This window comes from Nicotiana tabacum, chromosome 9, assembly GCF_000715075.1.
Source record: "Nicotiana tabacum cultivar K326 chromosome 9, ASM71507v2, whole genome shotgun sequence".
NCBI classification, from domain to species: Eukaryota; Viridiplantae; Streptophyta; class Magnoliopsida; order Solanales; family Solanaceae; genus Nicotiana; species Nicotiana tabacum.
In genome coordinates this window covers 4,294,734-4,309,465 of record NC_134088.1, presented here as the reverse complement: position 1 = coordinate 4,309,465, position 14,732 = coordinate 4,294,734, and the positions used below count along the sequence as shown (strand labels likewise).

Here is a 14,732-nt window from a genome sequence, read left to right as displayed (position 1 = left end):
ATAGTTATAGTGATTAAAAGGGATATTTGCACGATAAATAATAATGTAAGAATTGTTATATGGTCAATCATTACGCGTGGTGATTGCTTAATGCAAGGGATTTCTTGTTATTTTATGTAGACCAAAAATATTAGCAAATAGAAAATTGTCACCTTTAATATTTCTCCTTTAACATCTTAGCAAGTCTTTTTCTTATGGAATTTAAAGATTTTATTACCAAGAGTTAAATATGTATAGAACAAACAAAGAATTGAAGATTGGACAAAGATCCCAACTTTAGTAAGCACCAAAACTATCTGTCAGTAACTCAAACCCAAATACTATAGCTATGTTATCTAAGCTGCTGTTCTATGGATAGAAATCCAGCTTCTCTAATCTCTTTGTTAATTTGGTCTTCATTGTACCTTTGCTTAAGACATCTTGAGTTGCTTGTTTGATTATCACTCCAACTGCTACAGAAGCATCATACTGCTAAAGTCACACTATGAAGTTTAGGAGAGAGTGATCGAGATGAGGATGATGAGGGATGTGTCTATTTCCGAGAGCAATTCGAATTCATGACGGGGGATCAACTATAGAAGCTATTCATCTTTTAAGGAGATTGTTGAAGCAGTATAGGGATAGAAAAAAGAGACTTAAATATGGTATTTATTGACCTAGAAAAGGCATACAACAAAGTTCATAGGGAGATCTTATAGAGATGCTTGGAGTCTAGAGGTGTATCTGTAACATACATTAGCGATTGAGGACATGTATGAGAGAGCCAAGACCCGAGTGAGAATAGTTGGAGGAGACTGATATTTAGCTTAAAGTATATATATTTATGTGTATACGGCCTCATATTTTACTCGTGTTTCATGGATTTCGGATGTAAAATGTGTTGATTTATATTAATTTGAGGTGTTTTTATGTGTAGGAACCATCCGGAAGCATTTGGGGGCGAAAGGTGCGAGATTAGAGCCAAAACGGAGGAAAACGGAAAAAGTTGGATTTTCAGCGCTCCACGCCACCTGTGGCGCTAGAGGCGGAAAGCTCAATAAGTTAGCGTCAGGGCCAGCGCGGGGCATTGGGTTGGACGCTGGTGACGTGATATTGTCCAACTTTGCCCAGGACAAGGTTATTTCGGCCCTAGACCTACCCAACACGTATAAAAACAAGACTAAGCCTATTTTTGGAGGGGAGACGCCACTTTGAAGGGAGAATACACACGAGAAACATTTGGGAGCGAAGAGATCTCAGTTTTCTTCATCTTTTCTCAGTATTTTCAATTATCCAACACTTATGAATTTGTTTGGTACTATCATAAGTGGCTAAAACCCATAGTTCTGGGGTTGTGATTTAGCCATGAATATTGTTGTTTAACGTTGACTTAACCTTGATTATAATTCACTAATATATGGTTGTTTCTTCAATTCTGTGATTAATTGCTTAATTGTCTGGCCAACAGTTAGGTTCTATTTACTATCTATGCTATGCTTGGGAAAGCCATATTTAGATTAGAGAAGAATTGAAGAGAGCATGATCTTAACTCTTAGGGGGGGGGGGAGCGAATTTGTGGTTAAGATAGGAATATACATAGTCATGACGCTTAATTAAATATCGTAATCTTAATGCATTCTTAATAGATTGATTTCATAGGAATATAGGCATTAATCTATTTTGAATAGGCGAGTAGTACTTCGAGAGAAGGCTATGAGAGCAATTGTTCGATTAATTAGCAACCATGAGTGAATTATATGAAAGAGAGAGTTAATTATAACACAATTGGATTGATGGATCGATCACAACCATGGAATATTTGTCTCTACTAAATACACAACAACAATTTTACTGCTTGATAATTTAGTTACTACTTAGAATTATAGTTTAGTATAATTAAACTCTTAAACTTGATTTGGCTCGACTGAATTGCAATCTTTGGTGAATATAGTGGGTAGTTGATACAAGTCTCTGTGGGTTCTATACTCGACTTATTATTCTATTACTTGTATGACCACGTATACTTGCGTGTGCATTTGGGAGCAACAAGTTTTTGGCGCCGTTGCCGGGAACTTGAATATTGACTACTTTCTAGTTTTTGCTTTCATTGTTTATTTCATCAAGTCTAACATTACTTGATTGTTGCTCTGATCTCAGGAACTTTGATTGAATGCTCAAGATCAGAAGCCAGGACAAACTTCAAGGCTTTGACCCCAAACCTGAGAGAACATTTTATAGGAGGTTGAGGGAAGCAAGGGATACAAATAATCTTCAGGCACTTGTTCAATTTCCTGTGAACATGGCAGAGGAGAAACATATGGTTGTTTAGGAGGTGGCGATGCCCAACATTGCTAATGTCACCTCCAACATTATGAAGCCTAGAATCACTGGGCACTTTGAGCTAAAACATAGCATGATCCAGTTACTTCATGCGAATGGGCAGTTTATGGGTCTTCCACATGAGGATCCACAACAGCATATCCTAAACTTCTTGGAGATTAGGGATACTTATACCACTAACAGGGTCACTCCAGACTATGTGAGGCTCACACTTTTCTCATTCTCTCTGTTGGGCGAAGCAAAGCGATGGCTGAAGGCAGAACCAACTAATTCTATTACATCATGAAATGATATGGCAAGGTTCTTCCCTCCGGGCAAAACTGCAAAGATCAGAAGTGAGATAGTCGCCTTCAAACAGAAAGCGAGAGAGTCTTTATACTCAGCTTGGGAGAGGTTTAAGGGGCTGCTCTGAGACTGTCCTTATCATAATTAGACAAATGAAGTGTTAGCTCACACTTTCATAGAAGGTCTACATACTAAGACAAAGATTGTGGTGGACGCTGCAGCTGGCGGCCAAGTGTTGGAGGAAAGCTTTGATGAGATATATGCGTTATTGAACAAATTCTCCAAAAGCAATCCTGATTGGCATGGAGAGATGGGCATACATATAATGCAAAAATCTGCAGGGGTTCTCGAGTTAGATGTTGTCTCGGCGTTATCAGCGCAGCTTTCCACATTGACCAACCAAGTCAATCAGATGACCTTGGTTATTAACAAGCAACAAGCTCAGCCAGTGCAACTGGTTCAATTGTTTTGTGAAGTATGTGGAGAGGGTCATACGCGCGACTTATGCTCAATTAATCCAAAGTCTATCTGTATTGTGGGTAATGCAAATAGGGGCCAGACAAACCAGTATGGGAGCACTTACAATCCCAACTGGAGGAACCACCCAAACTTCTCTTGGGGTGGAAACCAAGGTGCTCAGAATCAATACCGACCACAAGTACCTCAATAACACTATAGACCACCTCAAGATGAGCAATATGCAAACTCAACAAGTCAAATTGAGGAAGGGATGAAGAAATTAATGGCTGAGCAGCAAGCCCACACAACAGAGATGATGAAGAAAGTGATGGCTGACCAGTAGGCCCAAGCCGCATCAATGAGAAATTTGGAGCGACAAATGGGACAACTTGCCAGTTCCCAAAATACTCGACCAATTGGAGCACTTCCCAGTGACACTGAGGCTAATCCTATGGCATCAATTAATGCTCTATTATTGAGGAATGGGAGACAGTTAGAAGAAGTCCAATCGAAAAAGAGAAAACAAGTGACCTTTAATGAGAAGCCGGCTACTATATTGTTAGAATTAGAAAAATCGAAGGAGTCAGAGAAGCCCGCTAAAGAGGCGGTGGCTAAGCAACCCCTACCATTGGTTGCGATGCCACCACCTCCTTTCCCTCAAAGATTGCAGAAAGTGAAGGATAATGCCGCATATAAAAAGTTTCTCAATATTTTGAAGCAGGTGCAAATTAATATTCCACTGGTAGACATCCTGCAAGAAGTGCCCAAATATGAAAAAATACGTCAAAAACATAGTGGCAAATAAAACGAGGTTGACCGAGTTCGAGACCGTAGCACTCACTGAGGAATGTATCTCAAGAATTCAAAGCAAGCTACCTCAAAAATTAAAGGATCGGGGTAGTTTCACTATCCGATTGGTAAGCATGTAGTGCGGTGAGCTTTATCTGATCTTGGAGCGATCATCAATTTGATGTCGCTATCTGTGTTCAGACAATTGGGGTTGGGTGAGCCACGCCCAACAACGATAATCTTACAGTTGGCTGATCGCTCTGTTACTCATCCTGAAGGAGTGATAGGAGATGTGTTAGTTCAAGTGGGTTCTTTCATATTCCCTGCTGATTTCATTATCTTGGACTACGAGCCTGATCAGGAAGTCACATTTATTTTGGGGCATCCATTCTTAGCCACGGGCCGAGCTATTATTGCTGTATGCGAAGGAAAGATGACGATGAGAGTCGGTGATCGAGTGGAGGTATTCAATGTATATAAAGCACTCAGATTTCCAGCCCACTATGAAAAGCTATCCATGATTTCTGTGGTGGAAAGTAATGCTACGTTATTAGTGCCTTATATGAGCCCCATAGATCATCTTGAATGAGCTTTGATTGGGGATGAAGAAGACAATGAAGATGAAATGATGGGAGAAAATGAGCAAGTACTTGACATGTCCTTCAATTATGTCCATGGTTTTGGAAAATTTGAGGAGTTGGACAGGCCTGTCACTCTGACCCATCCTAAGCCATCTATTGAAGAAGCCCTAAACCCTAGAACTTAAGCCCCTTCTCGTGCATCTACACTATGCTTATTTGGGGAACTCTAAGACATTGCCAGTGATTATCTCATCCAGCTTGACTAATATACAAGAAGAAAAATTGCTCAGAGTACTTCGCGAGCATAAAAAGTTTATTGGGTGGACAATTGCTGACATCAAGGGAATCAGTCCATCATTTTGCATGCATAAAATCTTTCTACAAGATGGACACCATCCCGATGTTGAGAAGCAAAGGAGGTTAAATCCCATTATGAAGGAGGTCGTGAAGAAGGAAGTAATTAAGTGGCTTGATATAGGTATCATCTTTTCTATCTCTGACAACAACAGGGTAAGTCTATGCAATGTGTACCTAAAAAGGGGATGACTATTGTAAAGAATGAAAAAATGAGTTAATTCCTACTCATGCCGTGACGGGGTGGAGAGTTTGCATTGATTACAGAAGGCTTAACAAAGCAACCCGCAAGGACCACTTTCCACTTTCATTCATTGACCAAATGTTGGACAGATTGGCGGGGCATGAATATTATTGCTTCCTTGATGGTTATTCGGGGTACAACCAGATTGTCATATGCCCAGAGGATCAAGAGAAGACCTCTTTTTACTTGTACTTATGGCACTTTTGCCTTCAAGCGAATGCCATTTGGTTTTTGTAATATACCAGCTACTTTCCAGAGATCATGATGGCTATTTTCACCGATATGGTGGAAAAATTTGTGGAAGTATTTATGGATGATTTTTCAGTCTTTGGGTCTTCTTATTATGATTGTTTGAGGAATTTGAGCAAGGTGATGGCCCGTTGTGAAGAAACAATTTGGTATTGAATTGGGAAAAGTGCCATTTTATGTTTCAGGAAGGCATCGTGTTGGGTCACAGAGTATCTAGGAGCGGCATTGAAGTTGATAAGGCGAATGTGGAGGCGGTTGAAAAATTACCTCCACCTATTTTTGTGAAGGGTGTCCGAAGTTTCTTGGGACATGCGGGATTCTATTGGCGCTTTATTAAAGATTTTTTTTAAAATTGCTACTCCTTCGTGCAGGTTGCTTGAATAGGATATAACTTTCAATTTGATAATGCCTACCTCAAGGCATTTGAAGAGCTTAAAATGAAGTTGGTGGCTTATCCCATTATTGCGGCACCGGATTGGTCCTTACCATTTGAACTTATGTGTAATGCAAGTGGCCATGCTATTGGGGCAGTACTAGGCCAGGGAAAGACAAGGTATTTTATTCCATCTACTATGTGAGTAAGACTCTTGATGATGCACAACTGAATTACACCACCACTGAAAAGAAGTTGTTAGCCGGTGTGTGGGCCTTTGAGAAATTTCGGGCATACTTGGTGGGAACAAAAGTCATAGTCCACATCGATCATGCAACAATCAGGTATCTATTTACAAAAAACGAATCTAAGGCTAGATTGATGTGCTGGGTTTTATTGTTGTAGGAAGTTGATGTTGAAATACGAGATCGATAGGGCACAGAGAACCAAGTAGCTATCCATATATCAAGGCTAGAAATCATGACCACGTGGAGGAGGGTGGACAAATTAAAGAAGCATTCCCTAATGAGAAACTTTTTGCTATCAACCAAGACCCTCCCCGTGGTACGCAGACTATGTAAATTATCTTGTGAGTTGGGTACTTCCTCCTGAAATTGAATTTAAAGCTAGAAAGAGGTTTCTATACGATGTGAACTTCTACTATTAGGATGAGCCATATTTGTACAAGCAGTGTGCTAATAAATTGATGAGGAGATGCATTCTAGAAAAGGAGGTAGAATTAGTGTTGTATGATTGTCATGCATCACCTTATGGGGGCCATCATGGAGGCGATAGAATGGCTGCAAAGGTATTACAATCCGGTTTCTTTTGGCCAACATTATTCAAGGATGCCCATGCATTTATTAAGAAGTGTGACCAGTGTCAGAGAACAAGAACAATCACAAAGAGGCATGAGATGCCTTTGAATAACATCCTGGAGGTTGAGATTTTTGATGTGTAGGGGATAGATTTTGTGGGACCATTCCTATTGTCCAGAGGAAACAAATACATTTTGCTAGCAGTTGACTACGTGTCAAAATGAGTAGAGGCGATCGTATTGCCAACAAATGATGCCATGGTGGTAGTTGCGTTTGTGAAAAGGAACATATTCTCGAGGTTTGGGACTCCACGTGCTTTGATTAGTGATGAAGGGACACATTTTTGCAATCGATTGTTGAATAACCTTCTAGCTAAATATGGAGTCCGCCATAGAGTTGCTACTGCATATCATCCTCAAAAAAGTGGACAAGCTAAGGTGTCTAACAAAGAAATAAAGCAAATCTTAGAGAAGACGGTGAGTGTGAAAAGGAAGGATTATGCTGCAAAGTTAGACGATGCCTTGTGGGCATATAGAACTGCATATAAAATGCCAATTGGGGTGTCACTGTATAAGCTTGTTTATGGGAAGGCATGTCACTTGCTATTTGAACTTGAACACAAAGCGTATTGGGCCATTAAAAAGTTGAATATGGACCTTGAAGCCGCCGGTGAAAAGAGGCTCTTGCAGTTGAGTAAGTTAGATGAGTTCAGGATGCACTCTTATGAAAATGCTAAGCTATACAAAGAGAAGACAAAAAGATGGCATGACAAGCATATCAAGACATGTCACTTCGAGCCAGGACAACAAGTATTATTGTTCAATTCTAGGCTCAAGTTGTTTCCTGGGAAATTAAAGTCAAGATGATTAGGCCCATTCGAGGTGGTGAGAGTCACTCCTTATAGTGCAATTGAGCTGCGCACGTTAAATGGTGAAAGAAAATATTTAGTGAATGGACACAGAGTAAAGCACTATTAGGGAGGAATAATTGATCGTGAGAAAACCAAAGTTGTACTCGCTGATGAGTAAGCAAGGCTCTGCATCGTGCCGCGATGTTAAATCAGGCGCTTGTTGGGAGGAAACCCAAATTTTATTGCTTTTATAGTTTAGCTTCTTAATTTTTTAGTTAGAATAGAATAAAGTTTGCATTTTCTTTGTAGGCATAGAATTATAGGTAGAATGATGTGGGACATGTAAATTGGGTATATAAAAGACTCAGGGGATCGGGATGTTATATTCCAAAAAAATCCTTGAAAACAGCGCCAGGCTAGCGCCCCACGTTGCCCGGGGCGCCCAAAATAATATGTCAAAATCCCCCAGCGCCAGGCATAGCGTGGAGCATTGGGATGGGGGTGACCAGGTAAATTTTTTTTAATTTTTTTATTTCGTTATTTATTAGATTAATAAACCAAATCCATTTAGACCAACCCATATACCCATCTACACTAACATTTTAACCCATCTAATAACCCATACCCATCTTTAATTAAAACCCACCTCCAAAACCTTCCTTCCCTTTCTCTCTCTACGCTCAAACTCTCTCACGCCTAGCTTCTGCCACGGCCACTCTCCTCTTTCTCTCAAAATTTCTGAAGTTCTTCTCTTGCTCTCACCCTAATTCCTACAGGTATGGTTTCTTCTTCTTCTTTTTATATTTTAATAAGTAGATGATAATGAATATCCCATCTCCCCCATTTCCCTAATCCCTAAATTTTCCCTAAGTGCTTCTTAAGAATTGCTCGATGGTGGATGGTCTGATTATTGGCCAAAATTTGTTTTGGTTGTTTTTATATGGAGTAGTAAACTAGTATTCCATCTACTTTGTTGAAATTTAGGAGCGCCACCATGTTCCACCATTGTTAAACTAGAATGCACACACTTCATATCCACACAGTGTTTGTTAAAATGTTTGAATGAATATTTTGTGCACCAGTGAAGTCTGAGTAACCGAGTGTAGTTCTATATGATATTGGGGCTAAATGTGGGGTGTGTGGGGATGATTTTACATGCTTGGGAGCTTGGTTTCAATGCACACATGTTACTCACACCATGCATCCTATATGATGTATATTGTAGAATATTGCTTGAGTTAGCTAATTTAGTGTAGTTGTAGTAGTGGAATTTAAAGTACCATATGCCATTTGCCTTTTCTATTGATTCCTGCGGATTGGATCAAAAACAATTCTTGAATGAGGCCAGGGATGAATCGAAAAAGAATTGCTTGCATTAAGGTGAATTCACTTAGCTATGATCAATCACTTGTTTGAGTGGCATCGTTATTGCCTTTTAGCTATTGTATGGCATGGGGAAGTCTTGAGTACCCATGGCCTGGAGTGCAACATTTGTGCATTTTACATCAAAATTGTGAAGTATTGTAAATTGAGCCTTCGATTTTAAGTGTGGGGTCATTTTTGACTCGCGCGACAACCTTAGGCGTTTTTCTTGATTAGTTCTCACATTTATGCTTATTTGTGTGGCCAGGTTGCTATGGCTCATGACAGTACAAGCAAAGGCAAGGGAATAGGAAAGTCCTCCACCACTGCCCTCGCGCCCAAAAAACACAAGCAAAGAGAAGGATCCTCGAGGCAAGCTAAAGGAAAACAAGTTGCCGAGGGATCACATCAGGCACCATTACGACCGAGGCCTCGCTTGGAATTAGTCATTGATGAGGCTATTGCATGATATGGGGACTTCGTGCCATATGGGCGGTACATCTCTAAGATGGGCTTAATGTCAAAGCTTTAGAAAGAAACTTCCCGGACGTACTTGACCGCTTGCGAGCATTGAACATGGACAAACTCATAGAATGCCCCAGGCATGCAAATTTGAGCATGGTTCTGGAACTATACACCAACTAGAATTCAAATTTGTTCTGCGCACATGTACATAGGAAGGACGTGCCATTGGATAAGTCATCCTTGTGTGCATTTTTGGGAGTTGAGAATGTAGACCCGAGGAGGCTAAAGAAATTTGTCAAAAGCTCAAGCTACACAAGTATACATCACACTCTTTATGGTGTCGATTCAAATGCCAAGTGGACTAGAAAGAAAGGTGATATTCACCTTCAGATGGTTCGCTCTGATTTCAACAAGACTGCCAAAATGTGGTAGAATTTTGTGCAAGCCAGAATCATGCTAGTTGAGCATACTCGAGTGTGTGTGATCTACTTTTTGATGACTGGGAGACCTATTAATGTGGGCGAGATCATGCTGGGAGAGATGACCCACACACGATTTGGGCGGCAAATTAAGAGGTTTTTCTTCGGCAACTTGATCACGCAATATATTATCTCTCAGAAGGTGCCAGAGTACCCAGTGTATGATGATGTGGTGGAGGCTCCTAAAGGGATGTTGGACATCACATCCTTGTGGGAGACCTCGTCTAATCTCACTCAGCCATCACGGAACGAAAGAGAGGAGAACTTCAACAAGTACCTCTAAAACTCTTTAAATTTACTCATGAGTAGGATGGGTGTGACCAACCTGGAGCGTATGTATTTTACGCAATGACTTTTTGAGTTCGTCCAAGGAGATGTTGGGGATTGTGCCAGGTATCCCTGTTCACTTATCGGAGGACAAGAACACTCACAAGGGCTCCGACACGGAGGAGGATATTGGTGATGATGTTACATGGCCCCTGGCTTTGGTGCCTCTAGGACCTGATGATGATGTGCCCAGAGTTGCGATGGAGGGCATGCTGAGGAGGAGGACTCCGACTGACAGGGAGTTTTCTTATCGCCCTACTTTGTTTTATATTTTTTACATGCATCGGGGACTATGCATAGACTAAGCGTGGAGTGGGAGTATTATTACTTGTGATGTACTTTGTATAAATTGTATCACTTTGTTTCTTTTATTAGTTTTTTTACTTAGTCTAGTTTGTTTTAGCATGAAAGAAAAAGCTCGGACTTTTCCCAATGATGGATATTTTGGACAATTTCAGAGATAAAGTCCTATTAAAAATACTAAAAAGATTTTTTAGGATAGTTAGGTAGCATCCCTTGGTTTTTCTTTTGGCGCCGGTTCTTTTCCAAGGGTGTAGCTCGAACCGGGTACTTTATTTTTTAAGAGTAGGTTAGGAAAAAACTGATTTGCTCTGAGATACTCATTGATGTGGTTGATGCTGGTACATTAGGCTATGACATATATTCTATCTTTCCGCGCATTTGGTTTGAATTGTGACGTCTAAGTAAAGTAAATAGCCTATTTTGTGATACTTTTTCTCAATTGTTTGGCTTGTATGCCACATAGCGCAATGCTGCTTAAATTTTCTCAACTATGTGTACTTGCGTGACTTGAGAGTTGAACAGAACCGTCTTGATTGAGTCATGTGCAATGTGTGTGTGAGGAATTTTGATTCTCTGTGCTATCCCGTGTAATCTAGAACTTGCCCCATGTGTTAATCGAAGCGAAATCATTAAGTTGTGGTAGTCTAAGAGATGACGTAGGCATTTCTTGCTAGAGCATAGATGTGCTTGTCATTTAAAAAAAATAAAATTTTCCGTTGCTAGCCCCATTGAGCCTATAGACCTTTCTTTTGGCAACCACATTACAAACCATACCCCTATTTTATTCTTAATTTGAGATTGTTGAACCGTTACCTCCTAAGGCACTTAGTCGCTAAAATAAGTAAGGTGAGAGATTGGGGAGTCGCTTTTGAGTGGAACCATGGAAGGGCCTTTTGGTGCACTAAAGTTGAAATCAAAAGTCACTAGCCGATGAACTTTAATGTGTGGAGTGTGTGTAGAAGAGAAAAAAAAAGAAAGAAATAGAAAAATCGCAAGAAAAGAAAAAAATGATAGTCAAAGTATGTAGAAAAACACACACCTCCGAATCTTACTAATTTATACTAGTGGGGGTATAGAAGTGCTTAATGAAAATAAGGGCAATGTTCTGTATGGGTTGTGGCAAGTGAATTGGTTGAGAAGAATATGTGCTCGAATTGAGAGTGTAGTGTATTAAAGTGCTTGGGAGGGTTAGTCACTATTCCTAAATGTATCATACCCGTCCTTTAGCCTATATTACAACCTTAAAGTCCTAATTGATCCTAGATTTGGCTAGCTTAGATTAGTAGAAATGTACATTACGGACAAGCTTATGGTACGACCACGAGAAGCATATAAATTCTTTATGAGAGTGGCGAATTTTGTTCAATTGTGTGATGTCCTAAATTTATATTCAAAAGCATATTTAAATGTGTGGACTAGTCTATATTTACTCTTTTGTTTGTTGGTGAGGGCACATGATCTCATGAATAATTGGTAATGTTGTAAACTTTTCTTGTTGGGTGGGTGCGCGAGTTGAGGGTGCTTAGTGGTAACAAGTCGACTTGTGAGGTTGGGTGGTTACAGATAGGTTGTGTGAGCACGTGATTTTTGCCCTATATGAATTACTCCTATAAAATTCAAGAAAATAAAGTTTTTTCATTATTTGCAATTTTATAGGATTTTGTGAGAATTTGTGTTAATTGTTTGCGTTTCTTTGCATGTTTATTTCTGTTTAAAAATCATGAAAATGACAAAAATACCATGCATTTCATTTAGAATTTATTTTTACATTTTAAGTTTAATTAGTAAATTAGTTGTTTTATTAAAAAATGAAAATCACAAAAATGGCTTACTTTTACATTTTTAGCCTTTTAAGTTTAAATTAGTAATTTCCTTTTTTAATTTAGGAGTAATTAATTTTTGTAAATATTATGGTGGATAATTAGCTTAATTTTTTAAGTTAATTTAATTTAAGAGTTAAATCTAGGTTTTCATTAATTTAAAAGGAAAAAGGAAAAACAATTGAAAAAAAGGGAAAAGAGAAAATATGGATTTGGTCTCAAAACCCAATCTGAGCCAAAACCCCAAACAATTCCAGGCCCAAACCCGATCCCTACCCGGTCCAAACCCTTTAGGCCTCGATACAGTTAAAACGACGTAGTACCGAGTCAAAACTATGTCGTTTGGAGTTAAAACTAGTCCAAAAAGATCCTGGCCCTTCATCTTCTTCCATCCAACGGCCGTGAAAGCTTTCCCCATTTTGTTTAAAATTGTCCAAACACCCTAAAGAATAACCTAGGACCCTGTTCTATCTTCTCTTTCAACTTCATCTCTCACCACCATCCGTCGCCTACCGGAAATTACCAGCGGCGACGGTTGATCTCCAAACCTCCTCAAATCTTGACCACATAGCTGCCGTTGCCCCTCCACTCCAAATCCACCCTTATTTTCTCTCCCAAACCACTCATCCTCCCTAAATCAGAGATCAAAGAAACACTAAGATCCTCTTTGTCCTTTTTCTTTTGATTTCCGCCCAATCTAGCTTATTCTTGGTGTTAAACATGTATGAATCGACCAAGCTTCGAGTGAAAAAGCTAATTGGCTGAGGGTTGGTTTTATGCATGGTGGCCGAGTTTGGTCAACAATCTCCGATGGGCTATTATTTCTGTTTCTTCTTCGTTCTTGACTCGTGATGGGGACTGTGATAAAGAGCACAAGCCATAGAAGAAATTCCGGCTAGTGCTCAATGTTACAGTTCACACCATGGGGTTGAGGTTCTTCACGCAGGATGCCATCACCTGTGAGCCATTGATCTAGCCGGTATCCTTCTATTCCTCTCCATCTCAGTTGGGTTTAGAAATCATAGGTTTTTCAGTCATTTAATTCGGTAGTAATAATAGGTTAAGAAGCAATTAAACTTTTTGTTAGCACTTGTTAATTCACTTTCTTCCTTTTATTTCTTCTCTTTTATGCTGCTACGTCAGAAGATCTCATGTTAGTAGAATTCAGAATTGGGTTATTTTAGTTTTTCTTGTGAATTCATTGGCTTAGACTTGAACTTAGGCTTGCTAGTGCAAGAATACCATAGTGCTTGTTGAAGTTTGTTGGTGCAGAAGCCCAAAGACATTTGGGCGGTTTGGTTCAATGTCTGGTATGTTGAAGTAATTATTAAGCCTTCTGAGGGGTAGTTAGGAGAATTAGATAGGGGTAATCTTGGCTAACTAACTAGGAAGTTTCCAGGAAGGTGGGATTGGGGTGGTTTAACAAAATAGGCTTTAATTTCAGGGTCTGAAATGAAAAGATGAAAATTGGGGAACGGGTAAGCGTAAAAGTAAAAATCAATTGTGCTGCCCTAAGAGCTTGCTATAAAAGGCCTCTTTTATTCATTTTCTGGCAGAGATTAGAGACCCAAAAAGTTAGAAAATGGCTAAGGAATACACATTGATAAAGTTTGAAAATTAACAAGAAAAAACACAAAAAGAGAGTTGAAATACTGTAGCAGATCACCTTGCAAACTATGCTCTTGACAGTGGTAACATCGAGAGTTTTGATTTCTGGTAACTTGATGTATCGAGCAGGAGGATGGTAAATGAAGATAAGCTACAATGTCCAAAACTGAGAATAAGAGTTGCAAGAAACTAGAGAAAGAAAGGGAAGAAACAAAGGACAACATGGGGATATTCACTAACATTTCTTACCTTTTTGCATGTACTAAATTTGTACTGCTGTACTTTGTTGTCAAGAAATCTTCAGTGGTGGTATTAATGCAATACATTCATTCCAATGGAAGTAACTTGCAGCTGGGCAGTGATACAAACCATGGAAGCGTCAACAAACAAGAAAAAAAACTTTGTTACTTTGTCAAGAGAACTCAAAAGGATAGAAGACATCTGGAGATTAAGAATTTGATTCAGATGTTTTAAGAGAAAGGGACAGCTGGGAGTTCACGTCATTTTAAGTCAAAGAATTAAAAATGTGCAGGATCAGCTTAACAATTTGAGCGTGACATTGGTTTCACAACACCATATGCACCAGCATCACTCGAGAGAATCAAAAAGCAATGGTCATAACATTTTGCACTGCACGCTTGTCTTCATTGGCATCTCTGAGCGTAATCCAAGAAAGGTGGTCTATGTTGGAGGCTGTGAGCACAATGTCACATGGGAGAGGGCAGTCTGGAAAAAGGTCATAGGCTCAGTGAGAGAGTCATTGCTAATTTCAACAGCTAGGTGCACGTTTGGGATACTTAAAAAGAAGATCGACAAATGCAATGGACAAATTGAAGAGAACAATTACGATCAGTTGTTGCAGCAGCACGTATTTTGGCGAGCTTTTACTTGGTACGATGCAAAAGAGACAAGCCACGATAAAGTTCAAAAGCACACCTTTCATCGAGCACAACATCAATCGATAAAGGCATTGGATGGTCAACAAGCACGGGGGAACAAACGTGACTTGGAGGAATGCTAGGCACTAAACAAAGGCCAAGACAGTTT

At 39.6% G+C, this 14,732-nt stretch overlaps 1 non-coding gene across 1 annotated transcript; it reads right to left on the bottom strand.

Moving 5' to 3' along the window:
- Positions 1-2,644: 2,644 nt before the first annotated feature.
- LOC142164480 (small nucleolar RNA R71) lies at positions 2,645-2,751 on the bottom strand. The gene has a single exon (XR_012695248.1). It is a non-coding gene; the product is annotated as a small nucleolar RNA R71 (small nucleolar RNA).
- Positions 2,752-14,732: the final 11,981 nt, after the last annotated feature.